We start from the raw sequence: 14392 nt of genomic DNA, 5'->3' as shown, positions 1-14392 counted from the left end.
TTCATAAAAAAACCTCAATCTCAATAAACCCTACCATATAAATCTCGACTCAATTTACCTGGGGAGTACAGATATGGAGCACTAACTATTCTTTTTGAAAGAATGAAATTCAGATTTGGAAAAATACTTAGAAACTAATAGTGACTAATCCTGGGTAAGACAAACAGTCAGAAAATAATATCAATATTCATTCTACTGTATCATCATTGGGTCTGAATTACTGCAAGTAACATACAATTCCTGGGCTCTCTCACAAGGATCTAGAATTTAAACCAAGTAAATCAAATGTCCTCTTTTCAAGGGTCCAATTTGGTATATTCTAATCAAGACCCTTTGTCCTTCTAAATTGATTCTTTCATAGAAACCTGTAGGAAGTCATATGGGCTCTATCTTAAAAATGGATTATATAATAATTTTTCCATGAAAAAAATTTCGTGGACTTATAATTAATAGGTCCAGGGAAAAAGTGTATTGTAAAAAAAAATCAACCCACCTGCCTCCATACTAAAATGTTTTATTTACTTAAAGTAGAAAAAAGTAGGAACTTATTGATGATCCATCAATAATTTGTTATGCTTTCACCATGGTACATACATTTTGCAAAAAAACCTTCTTGGTTAAATGATAAATGGCAAACTAACTCAACAAAAATGAAGAAAAAGCAAGCATTTAAAACCATATGTCTCTATTGCAAAAGTAAAAGACATTATCATATTGATAGATTCTAGCCCTACCTTTTCATTGATCTCACAAACCTGTTAGCATTATTAAATATCTCTTAAAATGAACTACGCCTTTTCCAGACAGAGGGCAATATTAGATGTTTCAGCAATAATTATTCCTGAAAACTGAAGAAAATCTCCCCTACACGTCTCTCTCTCTCTCTCTCTCTCTCTCTCTCTCTCTCTCTCTCTCTCTCTCTCTCTCTCCTTTCATCTCTCACTCTCTATCACTCTAATACACACACCCTGATATTACCCCTATATTCAGCCTAATGCATAGAAGATTCTCATAAAAGTCTGTCTGTCAAATGAGCATGCTCCTGCCCACACATGCATGTCACACATGTCCTCACCTCTATGTATTTCTCTGCTTTCCATACTCATTAACAAATTCCAGCAACATGTTACATGTTAAAATGAAGAAAATATCTCACTTTCAATATACTTGTGGCACCATCTTGTGGTGAACCAATATTGTTACAGTTTCAAGTTTAAGTTCTAAGGTTCAAAAATGTCTGTGAAAGCCCATTTGAGGATAAACTTTAAAATTTTATTTATTTAAATTGAACTTATTGGGGAGACAATGGTTAATAAAATGATATAGGTTTCAGGTGTACAATTCTATAATACATCATCTGTATACTATAATAACTATATAACTATAGTAACTATATTGTGTGTTCACCACCCAAGGTCAAGTTTCCTTCCATCATCACTTATTCCCCTTTACCCTCTTCTACCTCCTCCTACCCTTTCTCTCTGGTAATAACCATATGCTGTGTCTATAACATTTTTTGTTTTTGTTTTTGTTAATGCCCACCTAAGGATATTTTTTCCATTGGTCTTTAGAGAGAGAGAATGAAAGGGAGAGAGGAGAGGAGGAGAGAGGAATATCAATGTGGGAGAGCCACATGGACAGGTTGCCTCCTGCACATGCCCCAACTTGGGCAGGGGATCTAACCTGCAATCAAGGTATATGCCCTGGATGGGGAAGAGAACCTTCGGTTTGTGGGCTGTCACTTTAATCACTGAGCAAAGCCCGCCAGGGCAATGTATTTTTGGCTTAATCCCTTCACCTTTTTCCCAGCCCTCTGACACCTGTCAGTTTGTTCTCTGTATATATGAGTCTAGTTCAATTTTGTTTGCTATTTTGTTCATTAGATTTCACATATAAGTAAAATCATATGGTACTTGTCTTTCTCTGACTGGCTTATTTCACTTAGCATAATATTCTCCAGGCCCATCCATACTGTCACAAAAGGTGAGATTTCCTTCTTTTTTACAGGTGAGTAGTATTCCATTGAGTAAATGTACCACAGCTTTTTATATCCACTCATCTATTGATGGGCACTTGGGCTACTTCCATATCTTGGCTATTGCAAATAATGCTGCAATGAGCATATGGGTGTATATATTCTTTCAAATTAGTGTTTTGGGTTTCTTCAGATATATCTCCAGAAGTGGAATCACTGGGTCATAAGGCAGTTCATTTTTTTTAGGTAACTCCATACTACTTTCCACCAATCTGCATTCTCATCAACAGTGCAAAGGGGTTCCCTTTTCCCCACATCCTCACCAACACGTTTTTTGTTGATTTATTGATGACAGCCATTCTGATAGGTGTGAGGTGCTATCTCATTTAATGTTCATTTCTCTGGTGATTAAGCATCTTTTCATATGTCTATTGGCCATCTGTACGTCCTCTTTGGAGAAGTATCTATTCAGGTTCTTTGACCATTTTTTAATTGGATTGTTTTTTGGTTTTGTGTTGATTTAAATGAATTCTTTATAGATTTTGGATATTAACTCCTTATCAGATGTATCATTGGTGAATATGTTCTCCCACTCAATGATTTGCCTTTTTATTTTGTTGATGGTTTCCTTTGCTGTGCAAAAAATTTTTTAGTTTGATGAAGTCCTGTTTGTTTACATTGTCTTTTGTTTCCCTTGCCCAAGGAAATATATCAGAAAAAGTACTGCTACCAGAAATGTCTAAGATTTTACTGCCTATGTTTTCTTGTAGGATTTTTATAGTTTCAATTAAGTATTTAACCCATTTTGAGTTTATTCTTGTGTATGGTGTAAGAAGGTGGTCTAGTTTTATTATTTTGCACATATTTGTCCAATTTTCACAATACCATTCACCAAATGGACTATCTTTACCCCACTGTATACTCTTGCCTTCTTTGTCAAATATCAATCTGGGCTTTCTATTCTGCTCTATTGATCTATATGTCTGTTTTTATGCCAGTACCATGCTGTTTTGATTACTATGACTTGTAATATAGTTTAATACCAGGTTGCGTGATTCCTCCAACTCTGTTCTTTCCTAAGATTGCTGTGACTATTTTAGAGTCTTTTGTGGATCCATATAAATTATTGGAATATTTTTCTAATTCTGTGAAATACACCACTGGTATCTTGATAGGGATTGCACTGAATCTCTAGATTGCTTTGGGTAGTAGGGACATTTTAACGATGTTGCTTCTTCCTATCCATGACCACGGAATATGCTTCCCTTATTTGTGTCTTCAATTTCTTTCTTCAGTGTCATATACTTTTCTGAGTGCAAGTGTTTTACATCCTTGGTTAAATTTATTCCTAGGTATTTTTTGAAACAACTGTAATGGGATTGTTTTATTAGTTTCCCTTTCTGATAGTTTATTATTGGTATATAAAATGCAACTGATTTCTGGATATTTATTTAGTATCTTGTTACTTTACTAAATTTACTTATCAGTCCTAGTAGTTCTTTGATAGGAACTTTACGGTTCTCTATGTACAGTATCATGTCATCTGCAAATAGTGACAGTTTTACTTCTTCATTCCCAATTTGGATGCGTTTTATCTCTTCTTGTTGTCTGATTGTTGTGGCTAGGACTTGCAGTGCCACATTGAATAAAAGCGCTGAAAGTGGACATCCCTGCCTTGTTCCCAATCTTAAGGGAAACACTTTTAGTTTTTGCTTATTGCGTATGATGTGACTGTGGATTTGTCATATAGCCTTTATTATGTTGAGGTATGTTCCCTCTATCCCCACTTTGCTGAGAGTTATTACCACAAATGGGTGCTGGATTTTATCAAATCCTTTTCTACATTTATTTATATGATCAAGTGATTTTTATCCTTCATTCTGTTATGTGGGATATCACATTTTTTATTTGTAGATATTGTGCCAACTTTTCATTCCTAGACTAAATCCCACTTGATCATGTTTAATGTATTGCTGGATCCAGTTTGCTAACATTCTGCTGATGATTTTAGTATCTATGTTCATCAGGGATATTGGCCTATAATTTTCTTTCTTTGTGGTATCTTTATCTGGTTTTGGAATTAGGATAATGTTATAATGCTGGCCTCATAAAATGAGCTTGGGAGTGTTCCCTCCTCTTGAGTTTTTTGCAATAGTTTGGGACAGGTGTTAGTTCTTTTCTGAATGTTTGGTAAATTCAACTGTGATGCCATCTGGTCCCAGACTTTATTTTGTTGGGACTTTATTATTATTATTATTATTATTATTATTATTATTATTGCTTCAATATTGTAATATCTCCACTCATATTTTCTGATTCTTCCTAATTATGTTTTAGAAGATTGTATGTTTATAGGAATTTATCCATTTCATCTGGAGTGTCCAATTTGTTGGAATATAGTTGTTTAAAGTATTTTCTTAAAATCCTTTGTATTTCTTTTTGTCAGTTGTTACTTCTTTCATTTCTGATTTTATTTATTTGGGTTCCTTTTCTTTTTCTCTTGATACATTTGGTTAGAGGTTTGTAAATTTAGTTTATCTATTCAAAGAACCTGCTCTTGGTTTCATTGATCTTTAATATTGGGGTGTTTTTGTTTGTTTGTTTGTTTGTTTTGGAGGGATCTATTTCCTTTATTTCTGTGCTGAACTTTATTATTTTCTTCCTTCTAGTCACTTTTGGCTTTGTTTGTTGTTGTTTTTTTCTAGTTCCTTTAGGTGAAATGCTAAATTGTTTACTTGACATTTTTCTTGTTTCCTGAGATAGGCCTGTAATGCTTCTTAGGACTGCTGTCACTGTGTCCCAGAGATTTCGGGTTGTTGTGTTCTCATTTTCATTTGTTTCAAGGTATTGTTTGATTTCTTCCTTGTACTCACTGTTAACCCACTCATTGTTTAGTAGTATGTTGTTTACCCTCCATATCTTTGTGTATAAGTTTTTCAGTTTTTTATCTTGTCACTGATTTCTAGTTTCATACCATTGTGGTCACAGAAGATGCCTGATGTGATTTCAATTTTCTTAAATTTATTAAGATTTGTTTTGTGTCCTAATATGTGGTCTATCCTAGAAAATGTTCCATGTTCACCTGAAAAACACATATATTGTGCTACTTTGGGGTGAAATGCTCTGAAGATACCAATTAAATCCATTTAATCTACTGTGTCAGTTGTTGATTTTCTTTTTGGAAGGTCTGCTCCACCCTCCTTCTGCTGGAGCCCAGAGTGAGTGGCTGGGAATGAGGTTTTGTGTGTTGGCCTCTTAAGAGAGCAGCGGTGTCTCTAGCAGACCTTCGCCTTTCCCTGGCAGTCAGAATGCCTGCTGATTTTCACGGCCAGATGTTATGTGGGCACCTATTCCTGGCTCTGGTGCTCTGGGTTGGTTGCTTTATATTTTAGCTGTAATTCCAGTTTGGTCCTGAGAAGAGGTGAGTGTAACATCTATCTACTCTGCTCCCATTTTGGATCTGCCAAATTTTACGTTTTAAATACATATGAGATGCAGTGGGGAAAAATGGCCTGTGTATTTTAAAGCCCATACACATATTTTAATAGTCATAATACCTACCACAGTGTCCTAACCCTATTAGCCATTTCTTTAATGTAGAATAGGAATTAAAAATAAGAGATCATTAGGAGAGAGAAGGTAAAAACACAGCTGAGGATCCTGGAGGATCCTGGAAGCATCAAAGAGAAACATAGAATATGGTAACAAAGAAAAAAATACTCCACACTATGCTCCAACTGACAACCCATCTAATCTTGTTTTTCATTTCCCCCTCCAAACCATTCCCTCTACTTCCTGCTGCAAAATCCCTTGGTTTTATCATCCTTACCTTCTTCCCACTGCCTCCAAGTGTCCTCAACTTAAAATCTACTCAAGCTCAGTTCAAAATTCCTAAGGCCAAATAAAAGATGCCACTTTTCACATCAAAAGGCAGAGTCTGTTCTCCATCACTGGAATTTGAACTGGTCTTGTGACCACCTCTGACCAAAAGAATGTAGTGGTTGCAGCTTTTGCTCTTGCTGTCTTGAAATGCTGCTCTGTCACCTCTGTGTAACAAGCCTTGTCTATGCAACTCAAAGACAGGGTCTACTGGTGAGCATGATCCAGCCTACAGTCAGCACTAACTGCAGACATATGTGAAAGGCCATCTTAGGCCATCCAACCCAATCAGTGTGCTGGCTACCTGAGTAATGTCTAGTGAGTCCAGGTCAAGAAATGCCTAGTTGAGAACAGCTCCAATCTCTGACCCATAGAATCATGATTAAAATAAAGCATCATTTAAAAAAATTCTAATGACTCCTGCCTACCTTTCAACTTCTTTTGTTTTTCTTTCTAATTCTTTCACTCACTTTTAACCAACTCTCAAGTTTTGTAGACATGCCAAGTTTTTTTCTCAATTTAAGATTCTACACATTCTCTACTGCCTTTGAATCACGCTTCTCCATTCTCTTTGCTTTACTAACTCCTGTTCTGTCTTAAAAGCTTAACCTTATTGTGATTAGAAATTCTTTTGGAATTAATTTAAGGTGAGCAAGAAAATGTGCATATTAGTTATTATGCAACTGGGAAAAACAAACATTAGAGAATAAAGAAATAGTCACGAATTCTTTTCATTTTTACTTTTTGAAAGATATGTTGTAAAAAGTTATGAGAGGTAATATAGAATTCAAGACAGATATTAGACTTTGAATCTTTGTGTAGCCTTAGGAAAGGCCTCCAAATCTCTCTAATTCTGTTTCCTTATTTACAATATGAGGAAAATTATACCTCACAACCTTATTAGGTTGTGAGGACTGAAGTCATCAGTCAGTAATTTCATATAACCTATATCTCCAGTGCATCTCAGCATCAAGTACAGATGTGTCTCTCTTACCACAATTCAGCAGACCTTCATATTCTGAGCCTGATGTTTTATAGTTTTAATTAAATATTACTTGTGCCAAAATAGTGTCAAAGGTAGGATCAGAGATCTCCTCCTAAGAGAGAATACCTTCCCTTTATGAGGAAATGTGGATCCCAAGAGCCCCAGAACACAAGTAATCCTCCCAACCATAATCCTTGGGGCAACTTGATTCTCCACAACAGGTGCAAATGCTTCTTGAGGACATAAGGGGAATAAAAGACAAAGTTAATATTTATGACTATATTTGGTGGTTTACCTGTTTCTGACTGGACGGAAGAAGGTATCAGTGTATCAAGTATTGCTGAATGATGTTTAGGGAACGTCTCTAAACAGCAAAAGTTGGCCTTACCACATAAACAGGCTGCATCTGAGAGAGAAGAAAGGGCCTCTGCTTTCTGACTCAACTTCCACATCAGGTACACTATCTGAGCAGTAAACTGTACTCACAAACTAAGCAACTGCTGTTCAGCCTAACATTTGTCTGTAAATGAAAGGCAATAACACCATAGTGAGGAATCAGGCCACAGAATTAGGCCAACTTATTCTAAATCCAGCTGTTATCTAACCTCTTTATTCCTCTCCCACATAATATGTCATAATAACAGTACCTTCCTCATAAATATGTTATGAGGATTCAAATGAGGTGACCTCCTTTGCACAATACCTGGCACAAGGTGAGGCCCCATTCATCCACGTGACAGCAGCCTCTCAGTCCACCGTCACTGTTTTTATGCTATTGTAGAAGGTGAAAAGTTGCTTATAAAGCTCACAGTTAGGCTGATAGGGTTGGGGGGCTATGCACTCTGTTTCCAAAACATCATCCCTCACTTTCCATGGGTCAGTGGGTGTACCAGCAGAAGATAAGAAACACAAGAAGGCTGCCTTTCTGACCATTTCCCAATTACAGATTTATTTAAGTTAGAAGCTCCTTTTCTGGGTATAACTCCTCCTCAATGTGTTAGGTTGGTGTTATCATGATTTCAGAACAGGAACAACCTCATCATCTGAGAACCTGTTAGAAATGCAAGTTCTCAGGTTCTACCCTAGGCCTACTGAATCAGAAACTCTGGGGATGGAGCCCAGCAATCGGCCTTTTTAACATACTCTTCATTTTAACATACCTTTTCAGGAAACTGTGATGCAAGCTAAAATTTGAGAACCACTGGGTTAGAATATCAGTCACTCACACACCAGCTGCTTTACATTTTTTAAATTCAGATCCACCTCAGAGAACAAAAGGGTGAATGTACTAGGACTGATGGAGAAATTTTAGAGCAGTGGGCACCCAGGATAAAGAATAGGTCTCGGCTTTTGCTAGCAGATGGAAGGATGAGGGTCACTAGCCTCCATACATAGAGAACAAATATGGTCAATTTTATCTGGACTGGGAAGTTGAATGCGGGTCATGGAAAAATGACCTCTGGGCAGCCATGTGGTGAAATACCTAAGCTGGTCTGTTAGACTTGATGGTGAGGCTCCAGGTTGCCATAAACCAGCGTATAATAGAAAGAGAACTTAGGAGACCTCTGAACCCCAGCAGCTGTTCCATACTTTTTTGTATGTGTGTTCGGTCACTGTGTTTCTCTTATGCCTCAGTTTCCACAGGGCAAGGAAGACCGTTTCATTCTAGCTACTTTCTACTTTGACACAGGGATCGTCTCCCCTTTTCCCAATCATAATTCACTCCAATGAAAGAAATGATTTATAATTTATTCCTACATGCATTTGCTTTGATATCCCTTTGCCTGAAATGATGTTTTTTCTTGAATAACTCAAAAGTTATTTTTGTATATTAACCTCAAATAACACCCCTAGGAAGTCTTTCCTGACCTCTATAAAGTTAACTGTTCCTTTCTCTGTGCCACACCTAGCTTATATATAGATTTATTATTCTTAGCATACCATACTATCATTAATTTATTTAGATATCTAGGTTCTCTTGACACTTATCTTAAAAAAAATAGAGATTGCGTTTTAGTAATAATCTCTTTAAAGTAGACATGATAATGCCCTGACTGGTTTGGCTCAGTGGATAGAGCATCTGTCTGCGGACTGAAAGGTTCCAGGTTCAATTCCGGTCAAGGGCATGTACTTTGGTTGCAGGCACATCCCCAGTAGGAGGTGTGCAGGAGGCAGCTGATTGATGTTTCTCTCTCATCAATGTTTGTAACTCTCTATCCCTCTCCCTTCCTCTCTGTAAAAAAAATCAATAAAATACATATTTTTTTTAAAAAAAAGTAGACATGATAATTTTTAAAAAGCCAAACCCCAAAATTTTTGCTCATTGGCATCTGTGGTAATGCTATTAGAAGACTGGAGATTTTAGGTGGTCACCTTTATTATGACTTTTTTAACTGAAAATTGTATTGAGGTAATTATAAATTGACATGCAGTTGGATAAATACAGAGAGTTCTATTGAACACTTTATCCAGCTTCAGTTGATGGCAACATTCTGTAAAACTGCAGAAAAATATCACAATCCGGATGATGATATAAATATAAACTACCAAACTTCTTCAGATTTGTTTAGCTTTGCTTGCTTTGAGTTAATTTTTTTCTCTTTTTTTCTATCTTCTTGGGGTAGGGGTGTATTTATTGGAGATCTTTTATCATTTCTTTTTTTTTTCCAAGATAAAATAATTAAATTTCAGAGGGAAGGCAGGGGAGGGTGGGGCTAAGGGGGAGAGATCAACCAAAGGACTTGTATGCATGCATATAAGCATAAACAATGGATACAGACACCGCAGGGTGAGGGCATGAGTGGGGGGGTGGGGGGGACAATGGGGGGAAAAGGACAGATTTGTAATACCTTAATCAATAAAGGCAAAAAAATTAAATTTAATTTGTACATTCATCCATACGGGAATTCCACACACATTGGGAGGTTCAGAGACAGAAAGAGAAAATGAGGCATATTTGACATTCTATTTTTTTATATATATATTTTATTGATTTTTTTACAGAGAGGAAGGGAGAGAGATAGAGAGTTAGAAACATCGATGAGAGAGAAACATCGATCAGCTGCCTCCTGCACATCTCCCACTGGGGATATGCCCGAAACCCAGGTACATGCCCTTGACCGGAATCGAACCTGGGACCTTTCAGTCCGCAGGCCGACGCTCTATCCACTGAGCCAAACCGGTTTCGGCGACATTCTATTTTTTAAAAATTCTCTTTATTACAGATGTCCCCTCTTTTTTTCTATAGACCCCTTCTAGCCTGCACCCATTCCCCACCCCAGGCCTTCACCACACTATTGTCTGTGTGCATGGGTTATGCATATATGAATATAAGTTCTTTGGTTGTTCTCTTCCCATCCACCCACCCACCCCCACCTTCCCTCTGAGATCCATCAGTCTGTTCCATGCTTCTGTGTCTCTGGATCTATTCATCAGTTTATTTTGTTTTTTTAGATTCCACATATGAGTGAGATCATGTGATAGTTGTCTTTCTCTTGCTGGCTTATTTCACTCAGCATAATACTCTACAGGTTCCTCCATGCTGTCTCAAAGGGTAAGAGATCCTTCTTTTTTACTGCTGCATAGTATTCCATGGTATATGTGCATCACAGCTTTTAATATAAGCACTTAGTGCTATAAATTCTTCTCTTAGCACTGTTTCGTTCTATCCCAATTTCACTCAACAGCCTCAATGCTCACTAAGCCCACAGAAAATCAGGAGACTGCCTCAGGTCCATCTGCCCACCCTTGTTAGGGCTGGGAACAGCAAGGTCTTACGGTTTGTATACCTTTTGAGGAATAGAAGCATGCAACTACTTTGTCTAAAGCCACCTGTGGTTTCTGTTATTTCCACCCACCCCTTGGGACTGGATGGGGAAAGGAACAAGGATCCTTCACATACAGGCTAAGTTATCTAAGGTCTCTTTGCTTCCCCTTTGATTCTCTTTTTTGCTGCCCAGAGTATTCTTACAATATTTGGTTGGGGACAGTGCTGGGAAAGTGATCTTGCTGCTACTTATCATTAATCCTCTCAGGAAAAAAAATTATTCTCTCTCTCTCTCTCTCTCTCTCTCTCTCTCTCTCTCTCTCTCTCACACACACACACACACACACACACACACACACACACACACACACACACGGAATAGTTTTGGGTGCACTCTGAGAATCCTCCTGTTCTTCCAGAAGCTGAGATCTAAATGTTCTGTAAACACCCTAACTTCTAAGTATACTGGAAGAATTGCCAGTGGTTAGGTGTCAGTTACTAATTCAGAGAAGTGGCTCAAGTCTCAACCATCACTCCTTGATGCCAACTCCTACCCCTGCCAACCCCAACAATATAATAATATTGACAAAGAGGAGGGGAAGTCACCTCTAAAATTAACAGTTATAGGGAAAATTATCTCTACTATTGCATCTTCTGTCCTTTGGGGAGAAAATAGGTTTTTTATTTTCCTCCCTCTATTACTTGGCTAGGGCTGTTGTAACAAAGTACCTCTAAACTGGGTGTTTAACAATAGACATCGGTCATTTCACAGTTCTGGAGCTTAGAAGGCTGATATCAAGGTGTTGCGGGGTTGGTTCCTTCTGAGGACTCGGAGGGGGAAATCAGTTCTAGGCCTCCTTTGTTGGTTTGCAGATGGCCCTCTTGTTCCTGTTTCTGTTCATATCATCTTCTCTCTGTGTGTGTCTGTCTCTATAAATTCCTAAAAATTTTCCCCTTTTATAAGGACATCTACCACATTGGATTAGGATCACCTAATCCTAATGACCTCATTTTAAATTAATTTCCTCTGTAAAAACTCTATCTCCATATAAGGTTACATTGGAAAATACTGAGGATTAAGACTCCAACGTTTTTTGAAGGGGAAATAAAATTCAGCCCATAACACCCCTATAGCCAAGCAATTGGCATAAAAGGGAGACTAGCATTTTGTTCCGTAATTAGGTGCCTGCTTTGTCAATAGACTTGCCAGTCTTCCCTATGCTACTTGAGCAGAGAAGAGAAATATAGAGGAGCCCCCACACCCCACTCCAACTCTACCTGCCTGGGTCCCAGCAGCTCTGAGTTTTCAAGAGGAATGTTAGTTGTCAGATTGGTTCTGTATATGACCTCAAGCCCTAGTAGTTGGTATGTAAATGAAAAGAGAGGACACAATATCACCATCTGCCGCAATGTGGAAAAAAGAGGTACATGTTGTTGAGAAATGGAGCCTTTTGTTTTCAACTGGGGGTGAGCTGGCAGATGCAGCTAGATATCAGGGACTCCCAATCCCCAAGGGAGCACAGGTCTGTTAGAGCACCTATGACCCACAGAGATAACCAGAATAGCAATCATTTACCAAGAACAGTATCGCAGCCTTGCCAAGTCCATAAGGCAAGAACACCTCCATCCCACCATTCGTCCATGGCTCCCCACCTCCTGGGTGAAAGGACAGGTAGACAGAGGAGCAGCGTGAGAGCCAACTGTGCCCCACCATTCACTCTAGACTCCAGGGTCTGGCTAATCGTATCTTAATTTGGTTATGGCATGGAAGTTTTTATAAACAGAACCGAATCTGCCAAATCAAACAGTCCCTCTGAAAATTGAGATCTGGGCAGAAAAGGTGGTAAGGAAGCCGCTACCCAGCAGGAAAACAGACATGTGACAGATCAAAATTGAGGAAAGTGACTGAAAAAGTAAAACCATGTCAGGCTTGCTTCTCATTGAGTTGAGACTCTAAACACAGGTAACATGCACAGGCACACATAGCAACACTAAGGTATAATCCACGTAAGTTGCTGCTGTTTCACTTAGCATGATATCATGGACAGGTTCCCCTGTCATTAGGTATTCCTCAGAAAGATAATTTTTTTAATATGTTTTTATTGATTTTCAGAGAGAGGAAAGGAGAGGGAGGTAGAGAGAGATAAAGACATCAATGATGAGAGAGAATCATTGATCGGCTGCCTCCTGCAGGCCCCTTACTGGGGATCGCGCCCATAACTCAGACATGTCCCCTGACCAGTAATTGAACCATGACCTCCTGGTTCATGGGACAATGCTCAACCATAAAGGTACACCGGCTGGGCCAGAAAGATAAACTTAATGACTATGGTTTCTGACATCATTTTATAAGTGTATTATTAGGTGTTTAATCTTCCCCCTATTGGATATTCGGGACACATTTAATATACTGGAATCAATATATGAAAATTGTCCTTTATGCCCAATATATAAACTTGAAAATCTGTCTCATTTTCTTATCCATTTTTCTATATATTAATACTAGTATACTGTGTTATTCTAGAAGATGATCTATGTTTTACTTATAGAATACATTCATAATTATTTGTATATATCTTTGCTAAACTTATTTTATGTCAGCCATCTAATTTCACTAGCATGGGAGGACAAGAGAGAAATTAATGAATTGAGATTTACATGTCTGTTTTCAAGGCCCATCAAAGTGAAAGAGTTTGCTATGCAAGCAACCATTCATGACCACAACATATGATAGCACACGGGTCTGAATTTAACCTGAGTGTTACTGCATGGCAGGGAACAGCAGAAAAATAGTGATGAAGAATAATCACCTCTCTATTAATTAACTATGGTTGGAACTCTACTAGTAGATCTACCATTTCCACGCCATATGAACTTGGACAGGTGGTTTTATCCCTCTGTGTCTCCATTCTTAGTCTGTAAATAGTGAATAATCATAGTACCTACCTCAGGGTTGATGAGAGGATTAAATGAGAAAATTCCTATAAGCTTCTTAGGACCAGAATATGGCCCTTAGAAAATGCTCAGGTAATGTTAGCTACTAATATTACTTATCAGAAGCTATAGATTAACCTCATTTTAGGCATGGATATTTGGATGTAATTCAAACCTTTACTCGAAGTTATTTGTTCCTTGATTTAGATATAAAACAGAAATCAGTCTTAACCTAACACCAACTACATTTTTAATATGTAAATTATTTTTTTGATATGTAAAGTACAGATACATTAATGTTACCTGTCAATATTTATACAGATAATAATTATAATTATACATAAACACAAAATGAAAAAAATAATTTCCCTAATAAGCGTGCATCCTATAAGTTCCTGTAAGTCTTTCACCACATGACCAGCATCAACTGGGGAAATTATATACTGAAATTAAATTGCTATAAAGTAGTTAGGTTAATCTGAAATATAAAAAAATATGTATCTACAGCACACATACAAACAATTTACCCTGGAGTTTCATAAGGATCATGTCATAACTTCACAAAACCAAGAACTATGGAACAGCCCCGTGTGAAATTCCAACATCATCTCCCTTCAGGTCTGCCTGTCACCAGAGCAGACTCGGGCTAGAGTGGAATTTGGAGCTCTTCCCCCACAGGCAGGAGGAGGCTTGTCTTGGCCTCCCGGGGAAACCTGGGTAGGAGGTTCACTTTTTGTAGAATCTTCACCCTGGATAACACGTCTTTAGTTATGTCACAGTGAAGACATGCCATCCCAGCAATGTGGAGGCGGAGGAAGCTCTGCCCAAGGATAAGATAAAAGATTTTAAAGTC

The 14392-nt window shown here is 37.9% G+C and overlaps 1 protein-coding gene across 2 annotated transcripts in view; it reads right to left on the bottom strand.

Moving 5' to 3' along the window:
- Positions 1-14392, bottom strand: part of ZNF385B (zinc finger protein 385B) — a 375335-nt gene that overhangs the window by 253033 nt on the left and 107910 nt on the right. The window lies entirely within an intron of this gene.

The sequence above is a fragment of the Myotis daubentonii genome, chromosome 7 (genome assembly GCF_963259705.1).
Source record: "Myotis daubentonii chromosome 7, mMyoDau2.1, whole genome shotgun sequence".
Taxonomy (NCBI): Eukaryota; Metazoa; Chordata; class Mammalia; order Chiroptera; family Vespertilionidae; genus Myotis; species Myotis daubentonii.
The sequence above is the reverse complement of the archived record's forward strand: the minus strand, read 5'-3'. Positions and strand labels throughout refer to the sequence as shown.